Source organism: Psammomys obesus, unplaced genomic scaffold, assembly GCF_907164565.1.
Source record: "Psammomys obesus unplaced genomic scaffold, mPsaObe1.curated_primary_1811, whole genome shotgun sequence".
NCBI classification, from domain to species: domain Eukaryota; kingdom Metazoa; phylum Chordata; class Mammalia; order Rodentia; family Muridae; genus Psammomys; species Psammomys obesus.
Genome location: NW_026596463.1, coordinates 512,402 through 540,149, shown reverse-complemented (window position 1 = coordinate 540,149; position 27,748 = coordinate 512,402). Strand labels below are relative to the sequence as shown.

Genomic DNA, 27,748 nt, shown 5'->3' with positions numbered 1-27,748 from the left:
CAGAGCTAAACATCCCCGTGGATAGAGCCCCTCACTGAAGCGGGCTTCCTCATGCTTCATCTAGGCAGACAACTGTCCTCCTTCATACCGTCCTCTAAAGAGATCACACGCTTGGTATAAGGGAAGCAGAACTTCCTTTACTTTCTCCCTCCCACTCACTCCTCAATTTGCAAAAGCCGTTGCACATGACATGGCCATTTCCAGACCTGTGGGACTCAGCATTTAAAGTCAACAGGTCCCATAAAAAGGACTAACTTCTTCTGATCTGGCGAGATATGAACACTAACCTAAGCAGTTAATGCATTTGGAACCCTCCAAGCAGACTTATTTAAGTGACCTAATTTTTATGTTCTACGTTGAAGATCTCCAGGACAGAAATTCCACAATTTCCACAGTTGCTTAGCTCGTGGTTTCATTTCTCTCAGCTACAATGGGGACTGTTTCAACTTCCTTTTAAAAGTGAAATGGGAAATAGATTTCCACGTGGAGTGTGGTGGAATGGTGTCAGAAGGTTCCTGGAAGATGTTTCTCCAAAGAAAATGTGCATCTTCTCAACTCTGGCTCTCTTGATACATATGAGGTTGGGGACAGGGACAACACAAAAACGAACAGCCAGGAGGCAGCCCTTACCCTTAATGGCAGGCCCACAGAAAGTGTCTGGCTTCTCAGGAACACACATGCCACTGTCTCCAAGGCAGGTCTGTGATGTCTGCATTCAAAAATCCAGGTTCACAAATCAGTGAACAACAGCACAGCTCCTAGAGGGAAAGTGGCCAGTGTTCTGCTCAGTAAAGAAGCTCTTCTCTGGGTTTTCCATGTCTCACGTAAAGAAAAACAAAACAAAACAACAACCAACTGGGGTCTTGTATCCTTTTCTGCCTTGTTTAACAGTTCCCTAGTGGCACTGTCCTGAATTTTCTGACATTTCTCTTAAAGAGGAACTTCCCACAGAGCTACCTCCCATAAAAGTCTTCTGGAGACTTTGCCCTCGGCTTTCTGGAATTTTTCAATGAAACTCGAAAGCAGTGTTTACCTGACCCCTAAATGCTACCCTAATGAAATCTCTGTTTTTAATTCTTTGAACTCTTCTCCTCCTCTTCCCTTGTCATGCCTTCTGGGAAGGAAAGACAAGTACAGGGGTTGGCTGGACCTCAACTGGCAAACACCAGCATAACTGAGTTTGAATAGTTTCTCAGAACTTGGACGGAATCACAAAGGTATGAATTATGCTCCCTTCTCTGGCATGGCTGTTGCATTTCACCTGCATAAAGAATCCATTTAAAGATAGAACATACCAGCAGATCTATTTTTTTTTCTGACAGACAAAAATCAAGATTTAAATCACATAAAAAATAAGAACAAATCAATCTTCTGATTTTTTTAAAGACAGAGAAGAAAGAACCATCATCTCAGGCTGGAGAAAGAGCTTATCACCCTGTAAGCATGAGAACAGAGTTCAGATTCCTGACAGCCACATAAAACTGGATAGGGTAGCATGTTTCAATAATCCCACTGCTCCTGTGGTGACACTAAAGTCCAAGGAGACGGGAGTCTCCTCAGAAGCTTGTGGCTAGAGAGTTTCAGGAGAGTTCCTGCCTCAGACAAGTCAGAAGACAGGACAAGTTCCCAAGGATGTCTCCGACCTTCACACGAACACCACAGCTCATGGTATATACTCTCACACAGAGAGAAACAAACACACTAGGGGGGGGGGGGTTAGTCCTAAGAATCGAGGAGAACTAAGGATGGTTTTCTGTCAACAAGAGTCTGAGTGAGGCTGGTCTAGGTTTTCCCTGGCAGGAACCCTTTGAGGAAATTTAGCTGATAATTTCCTTTCCTTGCCAGAGGGACCCTTCTGTTGTGGCAAGTTTTATTTTGTTTTTCAATTTCACTTAAAATGGTTGAAGTTACCTATGTTTAGGAAGGGCTGAGAGGGAGGAGATATTTAATGAGCATAGCACAAAATGCACTTTAGGCATGTACAAATGGCTTAGTCAGGAACCCCACTAGACCCAAGGCTACACCTGATAACCAGAACCCAGGGACGTCACTCACTCAAGATAACCGGACACAGTCCTAGAACCCCACGCTGCTCACTGGACAGTGTATAAGCAGAGACCAAGAGCAATGCTCTGCTCTGCACATCTGGAGAGATGCCACCTTGATCTGTCCTACAGCTGGACGGTCTCCCCCAGGATTCTGACCCTCAAATCAGAGACCTAACCTGGACCTGACCTTCAGCTAAGATGCATGGCACAGGTGAGTGGCACTGGGAAGAAAGGCTTAGGACCATAGTTAGGAATTTAGAATGTAAACCTTGTGTGATGGCCCTCAGAGTGATAAATATGAGCTTTGTTATGCACACTAACCACTACTGTTGGGGCTTGGTCTGCTGCTATATATCCTATAGTTAATTATTTTGCTCCCTGAGGCCTGCTTGCTGTCTTTTATGTACCCCCAAATGATGTTTGTAACCTTCCTTAAGAAATCATTCCTGATTGGTTGAACAAAAGACCTATACCTGGGCAGGACAGACATGAGAGGCAGAGCTAAGGTTCACGGACTTTGAGGACAAAAGGATCACAGGAGAAGAGGTACTGGAGGAAAAACAAAGAGGAGAGACACGATGGGCTAGGGAAGATTTGACTGTGAGGATCCACATCGAGAGAAACAGCCCAGATGCAGAGAATACACAAGTATTTATGGAATTATGGATGGGAAGTTACTCAGACAGAAATGATTAAAGCAGATGGCATGGGATGGGGGCTGGGAGATAATGAGGTGGCTTAGAGGGTCTATCTGCCCAGCCCCACGTAAAAGAAAAAGGTTTATCTAAAATCTATCAGGTGTCTGTGTCTTTACTGATTTGGTAGCAGGTTAGATAACATCACTGTAGTAATTATAGGCTATTTAATAATAAACATTATTAACCCAATATTTATATTTTCTGCAACATCAACAAATGAGCCATTAGCTCAATTCAGACTAGATTCTTCCTTGGTCCTGGGCTACTTCTACAAGCAGATAGACAGACAGACACACAGACATACTTTTAAAATGTTAAAATACTTGGTTCTTCTGGAGATATGCATGTTTATGTATCTTTAATTGATGACTTAAAGGGCTCACTTAGAGAGAGGCTGTCAGGTGCCATGACCTTCAGAAGACAGAGTCAGCATGAGCCATAGGCCCAGCTGCTTCCATCATCTGACGGGGTAGAATGATCTTGAAAGTTTAAACTGGAGTGTGTGGAGTAAATAGGAAACAGATGCTGACAGAGGCCTAAAAGCTGTCGCTCTTCCTGGAAAGGACACTCAGGAAGCTAAAGAGAGTGTGTGTAGCACGGAGTTTCATGGGGGTGTATTCGTCTGGGAAGTCACCCAGCCTCCCTTGAGTTGAGGGGGACAGACCCTTCCACAGTGAAAAACCTCAAGAGCACTGAAAACCATTGCATGATTAATCATACTCAGCCTTTCCTGTCCCTCCTCTTCATCATCACTGTGCACTGACTGAGCCCTGACCAGGTGCCAGGCACTACACTAAGCACCCTTCTACAGACCATGCACAGACGTATTATAAGACATGCTATCTATAGGGGGAGGTGCGTGGGCTGTGGACCGGTTAGAGAGCAGCTTGGCCAAAGTCACATAGCCAAGGAGCAATATAGATCACTCTTACACACCTCCCAGTGGTCCAACAGGCCAAGGAACTGCAGAGCTTAATGTGGAAAAAGGGACAACACCATGCTTTTACCCCCTGTTTTACCTTTTAAGATTTGGGAATGAAGAACAGCAGCAGTCCTCTAGTTCAGATTCTCGGATTTAAGCACCAAATTCTCCACTTTGATGTGTGGGTATAATCACATGACCATACCCAGCTCAACAACCCAGGTCCTACAGTGGATCTACAACCGCCCTTTTCACACTTTCTTCCCTTAGGGATGGCCTCTGGGCCACTTCACTAAGCTGACATTTTGTAGTGATATAGCAGTCCACACACACTCACGATGGCTGCTACCTGATGTTGTGCTATTTGGCTTCCAAGCTCTCTTGCCTTCAGAGGGGTGTTATCTGAACAGGTCATCCAGAAGCACTCCATAGACAGTAATGAAGGCCCAGGCCAATGAGAACATTGTCACGCAAGGCTCACACCTCACAGACTTCTTTCCTCTGTCCCTTCCTCGGTCCTTTGTTGCAGCTACCATGAAGTTGCAACAGCTCAGAGAACTGAGTCTGTGATGGTGCCAATGTGCTAATGGCACTTCCTTAAAAGCCCTATTACATTCGGCCATGTAGCAGGTACAGCATCAGAAACATCCAGGGTTTATGGGTGACTACTACTGTTCAACTCAGACTCTTCTGCTTACTCACCTGGCATACATCATTCTTCCTGGCAGTTAGGAAAACTCTGGAGAAGGGCATTTCAATACAACAAGAGCATGAGCATTCTTTTTCTATACACCAACACTTAGAATACTCTTTTAAGATTTGTTTATTTTATGTATGAGTCCTCTATCTGCATGTAGACCTGCATGCAAGAATAGGGCATCATGTCCCATTATAGACAGCTGTGAGCCACCATGTGGTTGCCGGGAATTGAACTTAGGACCTCTGGAAGAGCAGCCAGTGGTCTTAACCGCTAAGCCATCTCTCCAGCCCCTAGAATACTCTTTTAATTCTGTTTTGCTGCCTGATGGGAGATTAATGGCTTTTAAACTCAATAAGCTCATGTCTTTATCTGTGGTGGGAGGAAAGCTCTGCTGTCGCTTCAGTGACAAGCAACTCTAGAGGCCTGCAGCCACTCTGTTAAGCCTCGACCTTCCTTATTAGCGATGGAAGTACCTCTTACAGTCATCAAAAGCTCTTGACATAGCAATCTGGAGAAGCACATACAAAACAAGAGCGGTCTGAAAACCCTCATCTTTGTGAGCAATGCCAAGTTAAAACACATTGTCTTCTTCACAGTCAGGTAAAGTTGTTCACACAGACCTGCTTGCTTTCTTCTGCCGGCTGCGTTATGCTTGTTGGCAAAGAGGCCAATCAAACCCTGCTTAGTAAGTAGGACAGATGATGCCACTAAACAATCAAGAAAGAATTTCATCATTTTGAAGGCCTGTAGAAAGAGAGCCACTCTAAAGGCTGACACACCTAGTCTAATCTCTGCATCTGCCTGTGTGTTCCATACCCCCAGTGCAAAAGTAGAAGAATTCAGGCCTGAGCTCTTGCCCACAGGTAAGCCACTGCAGGGAACGGTGGGGATTTAATCCCACACTTGCTTTCATGCAGGCTTTGGGAATTTTATTAATTTCTCTGACAGCTGTTTGCCAACAGCCTAATAACAGGCGTCCCCAGCTACAAGAACCACAATGACTCCAGGAGGCCACCAGGCAGTACTTTACTTGGCTTCCCATCTCTCTCACACTCTAAAATTGTGCTAAACTTCCAATGTCCAGGGAGCCAAGTAGTGCTAAAGAGGGCATCCTGGGGGCATCCCATCACAGGGGCCGGGACAGAACCTGTCATCTTTCTCCACGGCCCACCTTTAACGGAGCTTCATGGGCAAGTAAGTGTGCCCTGGCTACCTCATCTTCCCCCGGTGGGCTAGAATCTCAAGAGCAACGGTGAAGACGGTCCCCAGCTCCAAGGAGCCCAGAAAATAGACACATCAGTACTTTTCCAGCTCACTTGAATCCCTCAAAATTGAGCTAAGTGGCTCAGGGCTGGATTTGCCCTTCTTATCAGTTACTATTAGTGTGACATGTGACCTCCAGCGACACAACTGACATCCTATGTCCGTTCTACATTAACAAATTTTAGCAAAAAACATTTTTTTTAAGTATTCCTGGTCTGAATAAATAAAAAAAGTCAAAAGTCTGAGTACCAACCTGGCCACATAATGGGTTAGCAACCTCAGGCCAGTAACTGCTCTGGCTACCTGAGCTTTCTTCTCCAGTCTCTATCCATCTTCTGCTTTCCTTTCTGAGGAGCAAAGATGACAGTGTTCTTCCAAGGATGAAGGCTTGTAGAGATGTGAGGTACCATTGCTGTCTACCACTGTTACAGTTAAGAGCTATGGAGCCTATGCAGCTGCTGTGGCCTTAGAGTTCTCAGCTATCAGGTGAGGATGAAATACTAACACAGTTTGCGTGATCACATAGAAAGAAAGCACTTAGAATAACAGCTGCACTATTAACAAATGGTGCCTTCTCTTGATCCATGATCAACCCTGTCTTCCTGTTTTATCAAGCTTTTTTAAAAATGTGTTTCCTTAGCTTTCATGCCATTCACCTTTAGGAGGGATTGGATAAAATGGTTTAATATCTCACTTCTTGCTGTCAGCCACATGTGGGAGTGCTTATTATATTTTCATATGTAATTGTTCAGGAAGGTCAAGTGGCTGCTTCGTGGCCACCAGAACCTGAGGTCAGTCTGAGTGACTCACACTGCTTTCCACTGCATCCAGCTCCTAGTTAGAAAGTGGGGGGATTAAAGCTTCGCTGCAAAGTTAGAAAGTCAACTAACAGAGGTGTATGGTTCCAAAACAGACATGGACTGAATCAATCAAGAGGAGACCTATTTGACCTCTTTGCCCTGCCCCTTCTCAACTCTGCCCTGGCATGAGCAGTCGAGCAGGCTCCTCTCCATTCCCAGTCTGTACAGACTCTGAGCAGTGCTGGCCTATTTCCACCAACATACCATGTGCTGGCTCACCTCCTGTGCCCTGCGCAGGGCTCACAAGACCTGCAGCTGAATGCATGCACAAATGCCATAAGATAGCTGCTGGCAGGCCATTCCTGCTGCCCTGAGGACAGGCTCATCTGCCGATTACTACAAGTTAAAAAGGCCCAGAATTCCATTGGTTCAGAATATGATCCATGTTGCAGGCAAGAGCACATCATAGAAAAGGCATTTTATTAGTGGGTGTCATTAGAAAGCTATTTAACTGAAATATGCTTGTATCACTGTGAAACAACTTGTCATGTCTGCTACACCCCGGTTCTTGCACCATTATGCAAATGGCCATACTTCCCACACGTGGCTTCAGTGCAGCTAGTGGTTCCTTCTGGCTCTCTTCCCCGAGGCCAACAAAACCCTGCCAGCAAGAAGAAGAAAAAAAAAAAAAAAAAAAAAAAGGGCAGTCCTTTAAAGATATGTTACAATGAAAGGTACATTTGGATCCTTATGTTTCCTACTTGACAAGGCTCTAACAAAGTCTGGAAACAGTTGCATCAATCTCACCCTTGGCAAAACTATGTAGAGCAACATACAATCCTGCTAGTGCTGGGAGATTTTGTACAAGAGGATAGTCCAGGTTCTGCCTATGTAACCACAGGCTAGGTACAGATGGTCCCTGTACTCAAGAGCCTCTGATTCTATTTAGCCCTTTACATTTGAGGACTTGTGACACTTCTGAGAAAAATCAAGCTGTGCTCATTACCAATCTTGGGACACATGTGACATGCCCACTTGTGCAGGAAGAAGGAAATCTGACTGTTGTTTTTGTGAAATCTCATACATGGCCTCTGCCTATACAGAAAGAAAGTCAGGAAACAAAGCATCCATGAATGGTAGGTCCATGAATGGAGGATGCTGATTACCCCTGAGACCAACCTGCCTGTTCCCACAAGCAAACACCAAAAGAAATCCAAAGGACGGAGGAAGCAGTTGACCTCAAGTGCCCCAGCATTTTTCCCTCTGCAGCTTTTAAAGAAACTGTTTACAGTTTCTTTTTCTTTATTAGGACATTTTTCTCATCAAACTAACGAGTCACCAAACAGAAGGCTTACTAAGATGTTTATGGCTGAGAATAAACTATCTGTTAAGGTCCTAGTAGAAAAGACGAGCCACATTTTGCCATTGCCTTTCAATACAATCATCTAGGAAAGGAAAGGCAGTTGGGGTAGAAATGGGATGACGAAGGGCAGTTTAAAGTACTAATAAAGCCGAAGGCCAAGGCAAAGCAAGTGTTTGCAGCCCTGTGTGCACCACAGCCCCTAACATCTCCACCGCTATCTTCCTGCTTTTATGGAAGAGGGGCTTTCTGCTGATTATTAAACAAGACGTGCCTTTGAAATAATCCGGCTTGTTAAAAACTGAGTATTGTACAAAATAAGAAGCCAACAGAAGCCTTGTGTCTGGGGACGTGGAGAGAAGCAGCAAAATTGCGGCATGTGCAGAACATAGAAGAGAAGGCAGCACGCATAGACATTGCATTTTCTTACAGTTCTGTTGGGCACACACAACTAGCATGAAATATGGCTGCTGGGTTGAAAGCTGACTCCCAAGTGAACCCAACATGGAGCCTGTACAAGACAGCAATGAAGGGCACACCCACACAGCATCTGGAAAGGATCTAAGAAGACATGCTTCCCTTCAGAGCATTGCCTTTTGGTGATCTTTTCACAGTGGTCAAGCAGGCATATTATTGAATTAGCCAGTAATGCAATATTCTTTTCAACAAGTAACACTGACCTGCAGCTACAGGCCAAAGGAAAGTGTGGTAGGAGAGTCTGGGTAGTGGATGCTGGAAGTCTAGAAATCCAGAGATGGCAAGGCAGACTGTCCCCACAGCTCATGTACGACAGGACCTCCCTTACAGATACAGAAGGAGGAAACTCTGCAGATCCACACACAAGAGCTGCAGAGGAATCTCTACCTCGTGAAGGCACACTGGGAATGCCAAAGTCAGTGCCAACCCAGGCTGGCCTCCTGTGCAGTCACTACTTAGAATAAACTGCTTAAAGTCTCTATCTCTTGGGGAAGCAGGGCTCTTAAACCTTCCCTCTCTACCGAAGTTCTTCAACTATGTACTCCAATAGCTCTTCTTAAACACTGACTGTTTTCTTTGTTTTTACTTTCATCTACAATAAGTTCTATATCACCCACTTCAAATGTTAGAATGCTGAATTGGGTATTATATGTCATTTATCACCACTGAAAAGAATAAATAAATAACAAATGAATAAGCAAAAGAAATAAATAGCAGCTGTGTGTGGTGGCACATGCCTTCATTCCCAGCACTCAGGGAGGCAGAGGCAGGGGGATTGCTATGAGTTTGAGGCCATCCTCATCTATAAAGCGAGTCTAGGACTGCCAAGGCCTCACAGAAAAATTCTGTCTCAAAAAACAAACAAAAAGTCCCAGAATTTGGGAGGCTGAGGCCAATGGGAAGATGTTGAGTTCAGAGCAAGACTGGGCTATATAATGAGACTGAGGAAGAAAAGCAGAGAAAGATGAGGAAAAGAGAAAAAAATAGATGGAAGGGAAAGAGGGAGATGAGGATGGAGGAGGTACAGAAAATAGGTAGTTTCCTCACGTGGTTTTGGTAATCTACAGATAATCTCCACATCTGTGGGCGGCCTGTTGGGAAGCATCATTCTATAGCCTTGCTGGGTCCTGCCAAGTCACACTGGCACTGAAGGGGACGTGTACTATTCCTCCGAGTTGGTCAAGGAGGCTGAACGACAATTAAAAAAAAATTCATGACCCTGAAATATGACTTCCAGGGCCCCAGAATTACAAAAAGGGAAGCATGAAGGGAAAGAGCCAAGTCCCTCAAGCTTCCTGGGGCTGTTTTTCTAACAATATTTTTTTTCACCTTAGGCAAGAAAGGCACCAACTACTCTCTTCAGGCACCTCTCATGCACTCTAATCTAATGTTCATGATTAAAAGTTCCTTTAAAAAACACTCCTACGGGGTCCTCATACTTAGTCCACGCCTCCACAAGGCCACAATTCACAATATGGCAGGACGGCCCCACCAGTTGAAACTTACGAATGACAGCTTAAGATATTAAATTGATGTTTGGTTGAGCAGGGATGCCTTTACAGCACATACAGGAGGGGTGAAGATGCTGGGGGAGGGGCAACCTGCAGAGATGAACATATAAGTGTATGTGGTGGAAATCGGGAGTTCCAAGCACAGCCCAGTGTGTAAGGGCCAGACCAGGGTCCACAAAGGCTAACCTTCTAATACAGGTCATAGCTGTATCCCAGTTCTTCCCTTTCTACAGGCAGACTTAGGGCATCTGGCCCAAGGAAGGAAGAAGACAGAGAGTGGATTTTACTCCTATTCCAGCAAATACTCACAAAGAGTTGCTCATGAGCCACCTACTAACACTGTGGAGATAGAAACTCAGCCAAGCCTCCCAACCACAGGAATGGTCTTACTCACTGATGATATGACCAGACATAAAAGTGTTAAAGAAAGCTGCCCAACATTTTAGAGTAGTCAGCCTGAGCGTCACACTTGTCCTGCTCGTATCAATTGTGCAACCCTACTTCTCGGAGAGAATGAATATTTATGTATCACCAGCCATGGCACAGGGCTATGGAGACCTTCAGACTACAGAGCAGTTTAACCCTGCTCTCCTAAGGACAGGCAGTATAGCTCTGTAGAGATAGCCTTCAAGTCTTCACTCAGATTAAGTCAGCCTCTTACTGACTGCAAAGCCATTAGATGAAGTATTAGCTCTTCATTGTATCATGTGCGTGTTCTGTGTAATATATTCATGAAAATAAAGTACAGCTGGGATATGAAGTATGGCTCAGTAAAGTGATTGCTGTGCAGTCACGAGGGCCCAAATCGATCCCCAGCACCTATGCAGAGGTCAGGGGCAGCGGACTGCACTTACAACCCCACTCTGGGACGGCAGAAATGGGAGAATCACTGGAATTCGTGCACCAGCCAGTCTCGCTGAGTCAGTAAGCTCCAGGTTTGGTAAGAGACTCTGCCTCAAAAATTAAGAAGGATAAAGACTGAGAAAGACACCTGACGGCTATTTCTATCCTTCACACGCATGTATGCACACGTGCACACTCAGACACAAACACATGCATACACCACACATGCGCATATGCACACGTGCGCTCAAACCAATAAAACCCTCTGACACATGCACATAACTAGAAGCTATTATTCACCCAGGTATCTGGTGCATAATCACCATTAGGCAAATTAGGCAAAGTTCTTTAACAAATTAGGCAAAGTTCTTTAACAACACAATAATGGCAACAGGTTGAAATATGGCGTTAGTCAGTTCAGAGAGGCCCGGCAAATCCTGAAGTCTTTTCAACTGTTGGGAAGGGATTTCATAGCTTAAGTGCTCTCCTGGGATACATAAGAACAAGGAAGGCAAAGTTAGCAGAATGTTTCCTTTAAAAACACAATGCAAAAGTTAAAGACATTTAAAAAAACTGACATTTTACAGGAATCTGTTTGATTCTAGAAAGCCAAACACTCCAAAATTACTAAATCACATATAGAATAGACAGTCCCAAGAAAGAATATAAATTGCATGTCGCTTCTCAACTGCAGAGAAAAGCCAGCTGATGAAGTCCGCCTGCTGAGTGGGGTCCAGCTCTGGGGTCATTCCTTTGTCTCAGCATGAAGCAGGGTGGAAGGCCCTCCTAATCTATCCCTCTGGCCAACCATTCTCCCTCAGACACCAGAGAACAAACTTCCTACCACGTATCTTTTGAATTCACATTCAAAATAGACAAATAATCAACAATGTCATCTAAAATTCGAGCTGACAGACATTTTCCAGATCCATTTCAAACCAGGATCTAAGGCAGAGGAAGGGAAAAAAAAAAAAGAAAGAAAGAACAGAAAAGCCATGAATCCAGTCTCCAGCAAGACATAGGAATTCTCCTTCCTGGGGATGGATTATATTTTTACAACAGACTTTTCTATTTTCCTTACAGAATGCTTCAACCAGAACAACACAAACCAAACATCTGAACTAGTGAGTCACCTATTGGCTTGAACCCAAAACACCAGGTCAAATGCAGTTGAAGCCACGTCAGTGCTTGAAGCAACCCGCAGGGTGAGTGGACAGATTTCTGCCACCAGAAACCTGTAAGGCCTGCCATCTTGGTGGAAGAGGTCCCCCAGACAGGTGACAAGACAAACACTGTTCAGTGTGGTACTAGGGAAATCTAAGTCTGTCAGTGTGTCTGCCTGTCTGCCTGTCTACCTGTCTCTCTTTCTTTCTTCCTTCCTTTCTTCTCCTCTCTTTGGAAGGAATCCTTGACAAGGAAATGCCAGAGAAGAAACTCAAACTGTGGGCACTTCAGGCAAAGGGGAGGCTGGGAGACAGGGGTTTTAAAGGGACAATTGTGACTATGAGCAATATTTCTTTTATTTGTAGATCTAAAGTAAATTTGTTACTGATTGTATCAGACACATTGTATCAGAAGCATTCTTTCATCAGTTAAAAACACAGAAAAAGCAGTCCTCTGTGGCTGTTCCAAAATAAAGATTATAGGAGTTACAATAAATGATCAATGTGATCTGGCCATACATTTCTCCTTCCAAAGCAGAATTACGACTCCAGGAAAAGCCAGACAGGAGTCATTTGAAGTTGAATTTGGAATCCATGCAGCTATAGATGTCTTCTCAAAGAAGACCAGAAGGGTCTGATTCTGAAATAAGGGCTTGTGGCACAAGCCCATACCTCAGGAGGATAGGATCTTTCTTCTTCGTTAATCCTGTGATTCCTCTCCAGTCATTCCAATTACATGTAAAAGTATCACATACGGTCTAAAACTGTCCAAAGATTCCCCTCCCCTCCCATAATACTTATGTAGCAGTTCAGGAGATCTTAGAAAGTAAACATGGGGGGGGTGCCCCACACCCCCATTCCAATGCTGGGTGGGCATCATTTATTATACAAAAGGCCCAGCAACTGGGTTTTTCCTCTAATGACAGTTTTACTCTCAAGTTGATTGTCTTCTTGTTAAACTACAAGAATCAGGAGAATCTAAGTTGTCCATGACCTCCACTCTGTCAATTCATGTGAAACAAATTTTTTGGTTATATATTTTTTATTTTTAAAATTTTTTTATTAATTACACTTTATTCACTTTTTATCCCCCCTGTGGCTTCCTCCCTTCTCTTTTCCCAATCCCTCCTTCCCTCCCCCTTCTCTACCCATGTCCCTCCCCAAGTTCACTGATAGGGGAGGACTTCATCCCCTTCCTTCTGATCCTAGTCTATCAGATCTCATTGGGAGTGGCTGCATTGTTTTCCTCTGTGGCCTGGTAAGACTGCTCCCCCATCAGGGGGAGGTGATCAAACAGCAGGCCAATCATTTCATGTCAGAGACAGTCCCTGTTTTCATTACTATGGAGCCCACAAATTTAAACATGCAAAAGAGAATTTAATTCATAATTATTAGTTAAATAAGCCACAAATGAATCTTTGACAAACCATAATTTGTGAATAAACTGCCAATCTGAGCTCTAAGTCTATTGTTTCCATGGGGCAATCATCCATGGAATTGGAGTTGCGCTCACCCTAGAGATCAGACTAAATGGGCCTGAGGTGGAAGCAAGGCAAACTCTCATCCGATTGTGGCCATGCACTGCCCACACAACCATGGGATGCCACCTGTCCTCCCTGCGTCCTTCCAGGGAACTTGAGAACGGGAGCACTAATATAGTATAATATAGGATAAAAACCTATATCTTATCTTTTTCTTTTTCCCATTTCTCTCAATCTCTAGTTTCTTTCTCTGGAAATTCAACATCTCTCTATACAAGACAGAAGCAAAAAAAAAGTACACACAATAAATCCAAGTGTGTTGTCAAATATGTAAGGTTTGCAGTGGGTCAGGGGAGTCAGGGGCAAAAAGCTTGGGAAAGAAGAAACCTCTAGAAGTGATTTTTCCTACTCCACCATCTCTCTTCTTCTCTCCTCAAAGCATAGAACAAAGGTCAAGTTGGGAAGGAGCAACAGGAAAACAAGGGCAATGCATTTTGCAAATGTGTATTGTATGTGTCATATGGGAAGGGTTAGGTGAGCAGCAACATGGGCCCTGAACTCTAGAGCTCTGTGAAGGAACTCAGGAGTTCTAGGTTTTAGATGTCTTCATATCACCAGGCAATCTTGTTTAAAACACACACACCTACGCCCCACCCTCTCATCCCAGACACAATGAATGGACTTCCAAGATGCAGGGTTCACTAGAAGCTGGCAACCAGCAGCTAAGTAACAGTGGAAGCCAACCTTTGTATAAATCAGATAAAGACAAGGGTCCCTTCAGGTGATCCCATTCCATATGCCCAGAGGTTACAATAGTACACATATGTCCCGCTATTTTATAGTAGTCCCAGCTATTCATGAAGCTGAGGCAGGAGGATTACTGGAGGCTCAGGAGTTTGAGGCCAGCCTCTGTAACAGTGAGATACCATCTCAAAAAGAAAATAAAAGCCAGGTAAAACTATCACAAAAAGACTACCATGTCTCTCACGGGCCCTGCCTGTAAGTTTAAAGATGAAATAAATAGCAAGCACGGAGGTTTCCTGCCTCGCCTTGGGACTTGGCTTGGTTGTGTCCTGGTACAGGAAATGACATAGAAGATAAAAGTGGCCACAATGGGACACAACTGTCTATATGTGAAACTACTTCAGCCATTACAAAAGTTCCCTTTCCTCTGAGATCTAAGGCTTTCCCAACTGTCCACTAATTACTGGTGATTTCAAGAGTTCTCTTCTGAGAACTAGAAGAGACAAGATTGAGTCTTGAGAGAAACTTCTGTTTGAAAGAAATCATGAACTGGCCTCTGGGCGCCACCCTTTCACTTAGATGAATAAGGTACAAGCCACAAACTTCAAAGAGCCATCCCAGGGGGAAAGAGGTTGGGGAGTGCCCACTCACTCATGAAAGTTACTGGGAAAGACTCAAATTGACTGGGTTGTATGTACTAAATTCCTAAATAATTTTTCACCTTGAACTAAACACAACCAACAAAAAAAAAAAAAAAAAAAAAAATCCCACACACGTTCTTGTTAAATGCCCAAGCTAGATGTCACTTGTAACAAGTCTCTTATCCTCCCAGTGCATAGCCACAGCTAAGCTTCTAGTAAGGGACAATCAACAGCTCTCCATTTGAGGCCAAGGAACAATCCGGCTACTTTCCGACTTCCAGGCTTCTCAAGGAGGCAAAAAATAACCAATGCTACCGATACACTTACTGTGCCAGAGAGATTTACAAGTGTAGAAAGTTGCTAACTAAAGCACATGCTCTAGCTAAGAAATCACTTTCCACAATGGAAAATAGCAGATGACCAGGCCAAAGTTTTATTTTGGCCTGTCTCTGAACTCAAATTAGCCTTAAAAAAAAAAAAAATCAACTGAAACTCTGAAAACACTAGAAAGTAAAAGGAAGTCACATTTAAATCCGCCCAACACTTGACCAGCAAGATTGCCCTTTGTTCCAAGAATGACCCTGCAGGCTAAGAGGGCACTGGAGTCTGAGAGCTCAGCAGGCAGGGAGTCTTCAGAGGAAAAGCTGTGAAAATACAATGAAGTAAAACAACTCTGACCATTTGGCCTGGTGATGAAAGGAGAAATGAAGTGTCATGGGGAATGATTAAAACCTGGAGCCCTGGCTTCTCTGTGACACTAAGGTGGCAGAACAAATTTCTTCAGGAGGTTATCTGACTTGCCTTAAGATATACTGAGCTGAAACGACTCCAGTATGTTCACAAATCACAGATGAGAAGGCAGGTCTCAGGGCAGCTGGGACCAAGACTTTAGAGTCATGGAGCATTGACAAAATTCCCCTGCCCCGAGTAGGCACTCTCCAACAATGTGAATTTATGATGGTGAAGGTTCCTACGAGTCAGATCTTTCAAAGAAAGATTCGTAAGCATCACAGTCAACAAGTACAGATACCCAGTAATATCACCAAGCACACTTCCGTGGTTAATCTGCAGAATCCCTGGATTTGACAGCACTGGAAGAGGAGAGACCCCTTCCACCTCTTCACGCACATTGAGCAGGGCTGGACTAAACACGAGAAGCCCTGTGTTTGCCACATTCTCATCAAGCCAACAGCTAACAGGTTGAGAGGGACAAGAAACTAGAGGAGTGGGCGGAGGTGTAGAAGAAACCCTCATGGCCTTTCAGTCTCCTCATGGCAAAGTCATTCTCCTCAGATCACAAGTCCATCCATCAATGGACACTCAGCCGCCACCTCAAACATTGTTCAACAATTAACACCACGTACAGAAACGAGGATATGGAGAAGCTTTTCTTAGAGCCAAAAACTTTAAAGCTGTCTTTTAAAATGCCTTACTATTGAGGCCTGAGTGGTGGGCGAATGGTTAAGAGCACTGATTGTACTTGCGCCCACATTCCCAGCGCCCACAGGACAGCTCGAAACACCTGCACCCCAGCTCCAGAGGGTCTGCACCTTCTCCTGGCCTACACAGCTACAAAGAATATGTGCAGTGCACTTTCACACATGCAGGCAAGCGTCAGGAATAAAAGTCTATATTATATACGTGCATGCATGAAAAAACAAAACGCAACTTTAGACTTTTCCTTTCCAAACACTTGTGAAATGGGATGCTACATCTAAGAAGGCCGACTGAAGCTTCCAGAAGCGGAAAGTGCCTCTGACATATATTTTGAGGAGTAACAATTCACTAATGTAGACACATACCTGCAGTGAAACAAGAGGTCGATGGAAGTGAGGGAAGGAAAGGAATCGAGGCTGCTTTGGCTTTCCAGAATTCCCTGGTCTTAAGATGTCTGTTCAGGTTACGGCAAGCAGAACGTGCAGCATTTGTAAAGCCCAAGCCTGAAGACTCACGCCCTCCGTCCTCTGTAGAAGCCATTTTTAGAAGCCATTGTGATTTCATATTTACGCATATATGTGATTGTCTGTGTGAGCATATGCCACTTGTATGCAGGTGCTCCTGGAGGCCGGAAGAGGGTATCAGACCTGCCTGGAGGTACAGGCAGTTCTAGAGCCACCTGTATGGTGCTGGAAATGAACTGAGGTACTCTAGAAGATCAACAAGTCTCTTGACCCCTGAGATGGCTCCCTCTAGAAACGTTTCGTTCAGCCTAATGAAATAAGATGGTTGAAATAAACATACTTCTCAAGCCTCCTTTTTTTTTTTTTTACCCAAATAAAACAGGAGAGGGTCTCATAGGTTTGCTACATAGACCTGGTTAACACTTACTAGTTGTTATCCTTATTTCTTTACTCTTAAGGAAAAGTACTTCTTTGTAAGGGTGTCTGCCTAGCTCATATACACTTCACCATCAGATCCCATACTCAGTGGACACATCTGGAAGACTTGAAGAGTTCATGGTCATGAAAAATGGCCATCAAGACAGACCCGCCAACCCTATCTGAAGACAAACTCCAAGGCCTAATGCCACAGGCCCCCAGCCAGAACAAATCTCTCAGCTCTAACTTCGGAGCTCTGATTATGAACTGGGTTCCATGCCAATCAATCGATTCCTTTATAGCCCATTGTCTTATTTAAACCTCACTGTCATCTGCAGAATGTGGCAGCACGTACATCTAACCAAGATAGAGACCAAGGCTCAGGGGCATTTAATGATGGATTTGAACTCTATAGTCTGAGGTCTTAACCACTACATTGAACTGTGTAAATTATTGATTAGCTCACAGCAAACAAAATCTTGACTCTACACTCTGAAAAGCCCCTATTTTCTTTCTGATAAAGGCTGCAAGCCTCAAAGACAATTTGTTTTCCTTCCAGTTTTTTTTCCTTCCTCATTCTATATCCTTAAAGGACTCCCATTGGCAGTAAAAGCTACAGAGTCCATAGCCTTTATCAGCCTCCACTTTGCAGAAATACATTCCCAAAGAGGGGTTAAAGCAACCTGCTTATAGATGTTATGACAGCTTCAATCTGAAGATAGTTCAAAGGAGAGGGAGGAGTTGAGCACACCATGACACATAAAATATGAAACACTAAATGAGCTGTTCAAAACGAGCAGAATGTTGTTAATGCAGATGTATGGCATGTCAAATTACAGTGGGGGCAAGCATTTTAAATGCGTCAGTTTTCACCCACCACTTAAAATGATAAAACTTCTATTCCTACAGAGACACAGCATCAAAAACAATGGCCAAAATGGCCACAGTCCACTGTTGTTTAAGTTGTAATATTCCCTGAGAAGAAGAACTGGATGTAAAAAAAGAGACAATAAACGGTCTTCTATGAGATCTTCTATGAGCCACATGCACACTCCAAAAACTGAAATGATACCTGCTGTTCTAAGCTTTGAGAAGTCTGGCTTTAAATAAAGGCAGCGTCATCATGGGGTGAAGACAGTGCACAGCTCTAGGCCAACACTGCTCTCAGGGGGTACTCTCTTCATCCTTCATGCTGCTCCTAGGCCCAGCATTTCGGAACACTGTAGATCCCTTGAACCTAAACCATCTCACTAATCCACTAGGAATCAAGGTGTGGTGAATTTCCTACCAGGATGAACTTAACTTCACGTCTGCGCATGAATGTGTTTACAGCCTTGCAGTTTGACATGGTGCTAAATCAACCTGTACAAACAACATGCTTAACAGACCCCTTGCTGGCCAGCTAGAATGGTTCAGTTCACTGAGCCAGTGAGCTCCAGGTACAAAAAGAAATCCGGCCTTGTGCTCATGCGCGCACATGCATGCGTACACACACACACACACACACACACACACACACACACTCTCACAGGGTTACATAAGCAACAAGCATGCATACACACATACATAGCCTACACACATAGAGACAGTGCCTGGAAATCCATTTATTAAATTTTGCTTTATCAGAGAAGACAATGAGATATTTCCCTTCCTTCCCTAAGAAGTTGTCCAGTCCTACTGTAGAGCGTGTATATCATGTGAGCTCCTAAGTCTAGACATATAAATCATGGTATCAGAGCATAAACTGGATTCCTAACATAAGGGAAAGCAGTTAAATTTGTAATGGTCCACAGTCCTTGTATACTAAATGGCAAGCATTCTGCAGGACCATCCTGGATTAAGACAACCTAAAGGCTCTTGGGCATCAGGAGTGAGGGAAGTACACAAGCACTATCCAGACTCAGCTGGACGCCCCTGTTAGGAAAAGACGGCATGGCAGGTGCCTTGGGCAGCTCAGAGGTCTGTTTTACAAGCATGGATTGCAACTCTTCCTTCAGAGTTCTTTAAGATGCACCAGGATGGGAATGCAAACTTGTACAACCACTTTAGAAATCAATCTGGGGCTTTCTCAGACAATTAGGAATAGTGTTTCCTCAAGATCCAGCTACACCACTCCTAGGCATGTATCCAAAAGAGGCTCAAGTATAAAACAAGGACATTTGCTCAACCATGTTCATAGCAGCTTTATTCGTAATAGCCAGAACCTGGAAACAACCCAGATGTCCCTCAATGGAGGAATGGATACAGAAACTGTAGCACATTTACACAATGGAATACTACTCAGCAATTAAAAACAAGAAAATCATGAAATTTGCAGGCAAATGGTGGGAGCTAGAAAAGATCATCCTGAGTGAGGTATCCCAAAAGTATACACACATGGTATATACTCACTTATAAGTGGATATTAGACATATAATATAGGATAAACATAATAAAATTTGTACACCTAAAGAAGTTAAGCAAGAAGGAGGACCCTGGGTAAGTTGATCAATCCTCACTCAGAAAGGCAAACAGGACAAACATCTGAAGAGGGAGAAAATAGGGACCAGGACAGGAGCCTACCACATAGGGACTCTGAAAGACTCTACCCGGCAGGGTATCAAAGCAGATGCTGAGACTCATAGCTAAACTTTCGGCAGAGTGCAGGGAATCCTATAAAAGAAGGAGGAGATAGAAATAGCTGGAGGGGACAGGAGCTCTACAAGGAGAGCAACAGAACAACAACAAAAAAAACCTGGGCCCAGGGGTCTTTTGTGAGACTGATACTCCAACCAAGGACCATTCATGGAGATAATCTAGAAACCCTGCACAGATGTAGCCCATGGCAGCTCAGTCTCCAAGTGGGTTCCCTAATAAAGGGAACAACAGCGTCTGTGTTTGACATGAACTGAGTGACAGGCTCTTTGATCCCCTCCCCCTGGTGGGTCAACAGCCTTACCAGGCCACAGAGGAGGACAATGCAGCCAGTCCTGATGAGACCTGATAAGCTAGGTCAGATGGAAGGTGAGGAGGACCTCCCCTATCAGTGGACTTAGAGAGGGGCATGGGAGGAGATGAGGGAGGGAGGGTGGAATTAGGAGGAAATGAGGGAGGGGGCTACAGCTGGGATACAAAACAAACTAATTAATATAAAAAATAAAAATTTAATTAAAAAAATATATACCCAGAGCTTTAGGATATTGTGCTATCATAATGACCCCCACAGCCACTATGTGCCCTTTTGCAAGGCCCTTCCAACAAACCTGGCAATATCACAGAGAAGTATCAACTTAAAATAAATCATTCTTGCTGATCCTTGTTCTCTTTGCTCTGTCCCAACATTTAGCACAGTAACAAAGACATCACAACCTAAAAACTGATTGCCTTTGAGTTAACTGTCTCTGTATCTTGAGGCCCCTCAGAATTTCATATAATCCAAAGACGTCTCCATACTATCTAGTCCAATAGTTCTTCTGCAGCTTTGAAGATGCTGTCAATCTAATCCTCATAATCCCAACATAATGTAAAATATCTTCAGCAGCTACACCCAGTAACATATTTTACAGAATTAGCATCTGCAGTACAAGGCTTTATGAAATAATAACAAAATTAATATGTCAATGGCAAAAACTCTGCCCTAGAATGCAAACATCTGTTCAGGTGATACCTACTGAGTGCACACAAGTCCCCAGACAAAGTGTTCCCTAGTTAGGGTTCTTAAGAGAAACGAAACTTGACAAAATTAACCCTGTGTCAGTTAAGAGTATTGTGTTAAACTGCTCTATGAAAATGCGAAAGTCTGGGGGCCCCTGATCCCAAAGACGAAACTTCACCTTTCCCTTATCAATGAGTAAGTGGCTGTCAGCCCTCACAGGCACAACTACACGAAGCACTAACTTATTTATGCCATTGGGGATGAGCCAGTGAATTACTGCCCAGTGCTATTTAATGGACAAGAGTGAAATTTATTAAATGACAATGAAGCAGTAATTACTAAATGGTTCCCTGGCGGCTGAAAAAGTCAGTAATTAAATTCCACTTACTGCACTAGGATTGTTAGTTATTAAACAGCACTAATGGAACAGTTCATTAAATGGTACCTTGGTGTCCTGAAAGGGGCATTTCCATGTGGAAACACAAACCCTGGGGAAATCTAGCTGTTGCAGGGGACATGAATTACACAGCAGACCACTCCAGAATGGTGTCTGGCTGTGCAGCTGAGCAAACACTTCATGCAACAACCTTCCTTGGAAGTCACTGATGTTCTAGTTCACCAGACTGCCAGACTACAAGGTATAACAAGGTAACAGCCACATCAAAAGTTGTCACAGGGCTGTCTCAAGTATCAATCACACCCAAAGTTCCAGGGCACTCTCTCTCATGAGTTTCTTTCTGACATTCTGACATATGAACAAAAGACATTTAAAATTAAGTCAGGTGAGGTAGAGCATGCCAGCACTCCAGGAGGCAGAGGCAGGTAGATCTCTGTGAATTGGAGGCCAGTCTGGCTACAAAGCAAGTCCAAGATAGCCAAGACTACACAGAGAAACCCTGTCTCGAAAAACTCAAACAAATAAAAATAAAAAATAAGATTAAGTCACAATCTACTTAAAAGCAGACACCACTAAAGACATCTGTATTCCTAGAATTCCTGTGGTGTGCAACACACACACACACACACACATATTAAAATTTGCCATGTCTTTGCTATATTTTTGATTCTCTCTATTTGATTGGTTTCCACCTCTTGCACTCATTTTATTCCAGAATGCCCTGTTCAGTAGCCAGTGTGCCCCCTCCCTCCAGACAGTAAAACCCAGTCATGTCAATCAAAATTCACTAAGAAAAATCCACTTCCCAAGACAGCTTTAACTGATGAGACTAAACAATGAAAAAAAAAAAAATCCTCAACTACTTTACACTCATTGCTTCAAATTCCAAATAAGCTTACAATGAAAACAAGCTGGCAGTGTCCCTCCCTCCCCACCAGCCACAGATACCCCACTCTTACTTGCTGTGATGATCTTAACAGGAAAACTCTGTCCCTGGCCCATCTGTGGAGCTTCCAGACAAAGGCAGCATGTAATGAATGTTAATATGAAATCACTCTGGGCAGTAAAAGAGCACAGAGTTGAAAAGCTTTTAAAGAAGACACATGATATCCTTATCACTGGATGAAAGTGTCAAAGAAAGTTAAGCAATGAACCAGTGAACTGGTGAAAAGTGTCAGGTGACACCAGGGAATGGACAAATGAGATCAAGGAGATAAAGTTCAAAGAAGGGGACAACAGGGGTCATTAATCACAGGGACCTGGGCAGACTCTCAAAGACTGACATGCCTAGAGAAAGCTTCTAGGAGAAGCCAGAGATGGCCATGCAAGCAGTGCTTCCTCACACACCTGTAAGAACTCAGCATTGGGTTTTAAAATCCAATTACAAGGCAGCACTGGCTACTTTTACCACGCAAAGTTCCCTCATGTTTAGAAATAACATGAAAATACGGGATTTCAAAGACTGTCCAAAGCAGAGGCTGAAATGGAGCACTGTTTAATTATACAACCTTCATGGGACAATTAGTTAAAAATCAAAGTAAAAAAGATAACTGCACGCCAGAATAACATAAACAAAATGTATTCTTGATAGACAGTTTTGGTGTTCAAATACTAGAGCTATAAAACTCTCAGTTTTTCCCTGACTTGAACTTCTTTTGGAAATGGTGTACGGAATACCTAAGAGGTTTGGGAGCCTTGACGTGATGATGGGGTACCACACACATGCATGGGCGTAAGAGAACAACTGGTACTGTCTGTCCAGAGCTGTCTGTCCAGCTTTCCAGGAGTTCCCAGGCCTGTACAGCCCTATCCAGTAGCCCTCTTTCTGACCCATCAACGATCATTCTTTCCTTGTGGAATAAAATGTCACTATTGTCCTTTGGGGACTCCCAGACAGACACAGACTGATTCCATCAAGCACCTCTGGCCAGAGTCACTACCCAGACTGTAATGAGTAGATAAGGGCAGAGCAACATCTAGCTATACCTTACTTCAGCCTGTCTGCTTCCCTGCAGAGCATCCTTTCCAAGTACCTCAGTTATTCTTGCCAAGGTGTCCTGGCAAGAGCACTAGGACACTATGAGAACCTGGACATAGACCCCCTAAACTCAACACAGGAACCCGAGTCAGCAATAGTTATTGACTGAAACCTCACAGAAAAGGGAGAGAAACAAAATTCCAAGATGCCCTGGCCTGTCCACTCTTCCATAGATCTAGCCAGCAGGCAGTCAGGAGGGGCCGTCTGGATATAGCACACAAGCCCACCACACACTGGGATAACAGCAGGCAGTAGCAAAGGTTTTGCAGATCCAGAAAAGTGGTCTACACTAGAGGATGCAGGGAGGAGCCTTCCCCTTTACCTGCCACAGATTCCAAGAACAAGGGGCATCTGCAAACAACATACCAAGCAAATGGTACTGTTAATATAAACACAAACACACTGCAGGCACAACGCACCACCAACAGACCCTTTGATGTATACTAGCCCAGAAAGCCAGACTCCAGCCAAGTGTCAAAGAACACTGCCCCTCCCTCCTTCCCCAGCCCTGTGCATTCCTGAATAATCAATCCTCTTTTGTTTGTTTGTTTTGTTTGTTTTCAAGACAGGGTTTCTGGGGCTGGAGAGATGGCTCAGAGATGGTTAAGAGCACTGGCTGCTCTTCCCAAGGTCCCCAAGGCTGCAATTCCCAGCAACCACATGGTGGCTCATAACCATCTATGAGATCTGGTGCCCACTTCTGGCCTACAGGCACACCTGCAGGCAGAATATTGTGTCAATAATAAATAAAAATAAAATCGTTAAAAAGGAAAAAAAGACTATTAAAAAACATTTAAATAAAGACCAAGTTTCTCTGTGTCGTCCTAGCTGTCCTGGACTCACTCTGTAGACCAGGCTGGCTTTAAACTCACAGAGATCTACCTGCCTCTGCCTCCCAAGTGCTGGGATTAAAGGTATAAGCTGCCACACCTGGCTCTTCCTGAATAATTCTTTATCCATGCTGAAATGTGGTTTTAAGCCACATACAGAAACTACACAGATATCATAACAAATATTTGTTGAAGAAAAGACAGGATTAGACCACAAGTATACAAGCATACTGTCTACACACTAACACGATGCTAAGTTTATATCAAATGCCAGAAGCCAAGTGTTGTGTGACTGAACTTTTCCTGGGGAGACACACAACACACATCCTACCCCAGAGACAGCACCTACTGCCAAAGCCCATCCTGCTGAACCAATGAGCTGTACCGGGGTTAGTTATAGGAATATACAGGAGCAGAAGTGACTCCGAACAGCTGCATCGCCCAGGCCCACACCAGCATGGGTTGTTACGGGTCTGGGGCACTCATTCGATTCACCATGACCACGAATACTTTATTAACCACTGATGCCAATCTTCATGGCAATGGGGCTGCAGCCGAGAGCACTTCCCAGATGCAGCACCAGCCATACTTCAGCTTATGAAATATCTTGTATAATCTATAATGCCCAAACCCACAAGATTACATGTATTCCATTTACATGTAGGCAGGGGCTAATTTTAACATATATGTCTTGCAGCTGTCTTAGTCACTATGCAGAGTTAAGCAAGTCTGGTTACAAAAGCAGAAATAGCAGTTAGTCTTATGACCTACTATCTTGCTAGAACAGCAAAATTTACAAGATCAGTCAGCTTAAGAATAGTCTTCAATGTTTGGAGAAAAGGGGTTGAAGCCTGTACAGGTTACAAAGGGCTTACATGTTAGAAGTATTTTTGTTTTTTTGTTTTGTCTCTCAAACTTTAAGTGTAATTGACCATTCCAAGGTGAGAGCTCACACCAAACCGAAAGCACACTGAACAGCCTGTGGGCACCTTAACAGGTCTGACAGAGGCCTTTCTGAGCACCTCGGTTACTCTAAACCTCTCCTAGGCAGCCTTTCTCCTCTGATAGTCTCCTTGGCAGTTCAGCTTTCTTCTCAGCGGCAGCTCAGTTTTTATTGTTTACTCTGGCAGGGAGGGGGCCTAGTCAATCTGTTCAGTTTTAGGAACTTCCTGAAGCTATTTTGAGTTATTTACCTTCCTCCTTAAAGAGCTTCCTGCAAGACAGGAAGTGTTCCAATCCTCAGAGGAAACTGCTGCATAACACAGAGGTATAGCTCTGATTCAGTTAGGATCCTGTTGCTTAGTCATTGTAAAAAATAAAAGGCAAAGTCCATTAATTGCCATGAGCAAACAAACAAGTGGAAAAGGTATTCATTCTTTTAAGACACTAGTCTAAAACCAGATTCAAGCCAAAGGACTCTCAAAGTATCTGTCCTGCTTCCAAGGCAGCATGTTTGTACTGCTGTGAACTGTGAGGCAGGGCTGGAAGAACAGAGCAGAGCAGGCAAGATCCACATAGGCTGAGGGATGGGAGAAAAGGACTGCCAAAGGAGAACTCTATTGCAGCCATGTCCACCTCTGAGTTCTGCAGGGTTGAGATACCATTTGACCCTGCCCGGTGAGCATTCCTGGCTACTTTCTCCACAACCAACTTGCCAGAATACTAGCAGGTGATCTCAAGTCCTCTCGCCCCCTGCCAGAGGCCAGAGCACCAGAAAAATAGACACCTGTGACGGCCCTGAGAGGCAAAATGGCAGTGGCCAAAGACCTGCAAAGAGGCCTCAAGGCTTGAAGAGAATGGGAACAGCAATGGTTACAAATAAGATTGGGGAATAATGAGGCTTGGATGTCAAGGGAGTCTGTATGGTCTGAGGTTTGAAACTCAAACCCTAAGCACCACTGAAAATGCAGAAACACAGGATATGCCAGAGCTGCAGGGGTCTTCCTAATTCCATTTTCCCTCCTGCACCAAAACAAGCTTTCAAAGCACACACAAGAAAGTGCCAGGCTTCACTCGCTGAAAGCCCACAGTCCATGATATGGTGAACTTTTTCTGTGGACGTGTATTGTGCCAAAGCAACTCTCTTACCTTTCTGTGTTTGTTTTTCCCTCCAAAGAGAAAAGAGAACAGAAAAGAAGGAGGAGGGGGAGGAGGAGGAGGAGGGGAGGAGGAGACAGGCAGTTGTGGTGCACACAAGTAAGATATGCTAAAGATGCTGAGGCAGGGGGAGAAGTGTGTTGCTGCCAGCCTGAGTCAGTGAGCTGGCACAACAGGCAAAGACAATTACTGCGAAGCCTGAGTTCAATCTGCAGTTCCATCCAGGGGACCCACATAGTGGAAGAGGAGAACTGAATTCCTAATCTCTGACTTCTATGTGCCATGCCACATACACGGCCATAGGCATGCACATATATATATATATATATATATATATATATACACACACACACACATATATATGCCACACACATGACCATAGGCAGATATATATGCCACATGCATATATACATGTATATATATGCCACATATACATATATACAAATTAAATAAATCTAATAAACATTTTTGAGGTGAGATCATGCAGTATTTGACTTTTGAATAAAAGTCGATAATCTTCCATTACTAACTTAAGCAAAGTTAGCTCTTGATCACAGTAGTTAATTTCCAGCCATTTATTACTACTCGAATCTCAATACTGTGAACATGCTTATTCATACAGTAAAGGACTTCTTATAATCAGTTGGGCAATGTTACAAAAACAATCACCCAAGCTTTTGCATAAAATGACTCTTTAGAAAGCCAAAGCAGGAAACTAGCCACCGTAGCAAATCGCTACAGCAGGTCTTGATTGGCATCTTTCACGTGTGGAATGCCATAGTGTAATCAGTCCTCCTCAGCTCTGAAAATATGATTGCCGTTTACCTGGAGCCTTCCTGTCAGCAGTAACAGGGCTTTACAAATATCATCCTCATAATAACCCCATAAAGAAGGGAGAGTTTGCTATAAAAGTTCATTAAGCATGAAAAGTTGGCACAGTTATTCAGAAGCTTGATCCAAAAGCAATTATTAAAATTAATTTTTAACAGCAACAAAAATAATTTGCCAAAAGAGTAAACTAATAAGCAGTGAGCCACCGACCTGTGGCACATTCCCTCCACACAAAGGCGGCCTCTCCGGGCGTGACACCCAGAACGACTCCTGTGAAACTGGTCCCAGGACAGAATGATAATCCAGCGCTGGCTGGGTGCCTGCAGCTGTCTGAAAGCACTTGATTTCAAACCGAGGTAGATTTGGTCCTGTACTTAAGGAGCCCCAAGGCTGTCTCCAGTGCCCAAGGGGAGACTCACTAAGAGCTTCAGAACAGAGACTCATTGACTTTGTGCGTGCACATTGGCAGACAAGAAGCAGCAGGGGACAAAGGTCTCTGTGGATCGGCTGTGGTCCACCTAAGATATGGTCAGCTCTTAAACCGTTCCCTACGTACACCCAAGGGGCAGAGGTCATACCTCCTTTCCCAGCCTTCCACTTCTGTTGTGGGCTTCCTTTTTTTTAAGTCACTGAGAATCCTGGGTGAGAGATAACTAAAGCTGGTTCACAGGCTTAGGACAAGTGCTCAGTTTTCCTAGTCATAAGTCCAGAACTGTCTCCTGTACCCAGGAGAAACTGGAAGAGCCTAGGCAAGGAAGCCTTTCCAAGCCTTTCCACAGCATGGCTTCATTCCCCTGCTCTGCCATCTGCTAGGTACATTATTTACACAGCTACTTACACTCATGGAGCCTCTGCTAGTTAGGGGAGATGGGAGATTAAATATGTTAATGAATGTGCTATGCCTGGCATAAAGCAGATGCTGCTAATTATTCTTTTTGGTTATTCTTTTTGG

General features: G+C 43.9%; 1 protein-coding gene across 3 annotated transcripts in view; it reads right to left on the bottom strand.

Annotated features, from left to right (window-relative positions):
* The window catches only part of Lhfpl2 (LHFPL tetraspan subfamily member 2), a 143,687-nt gene that overhangs the window by 90,276 nt on the left and 25,663 nt on the right, over nucleotides 1–27,748 (bottom strand). The window contains exon 1 of one of the 3 annotated variants that reach the window (XM_055598456.1): nucleotides 631–697. The exons of the other annotated variants lie outside the window; for them this stretch is intronic. The gene's annotated coding sequence lies outside the window, so the exon portion shown is untranslated. Of the gene's footprint in view, nucleotides 1–630; nucleotides 698–27,748 lie in introns of those variants that run through there. 3 annotated transcript variants of the gene reach the window in all.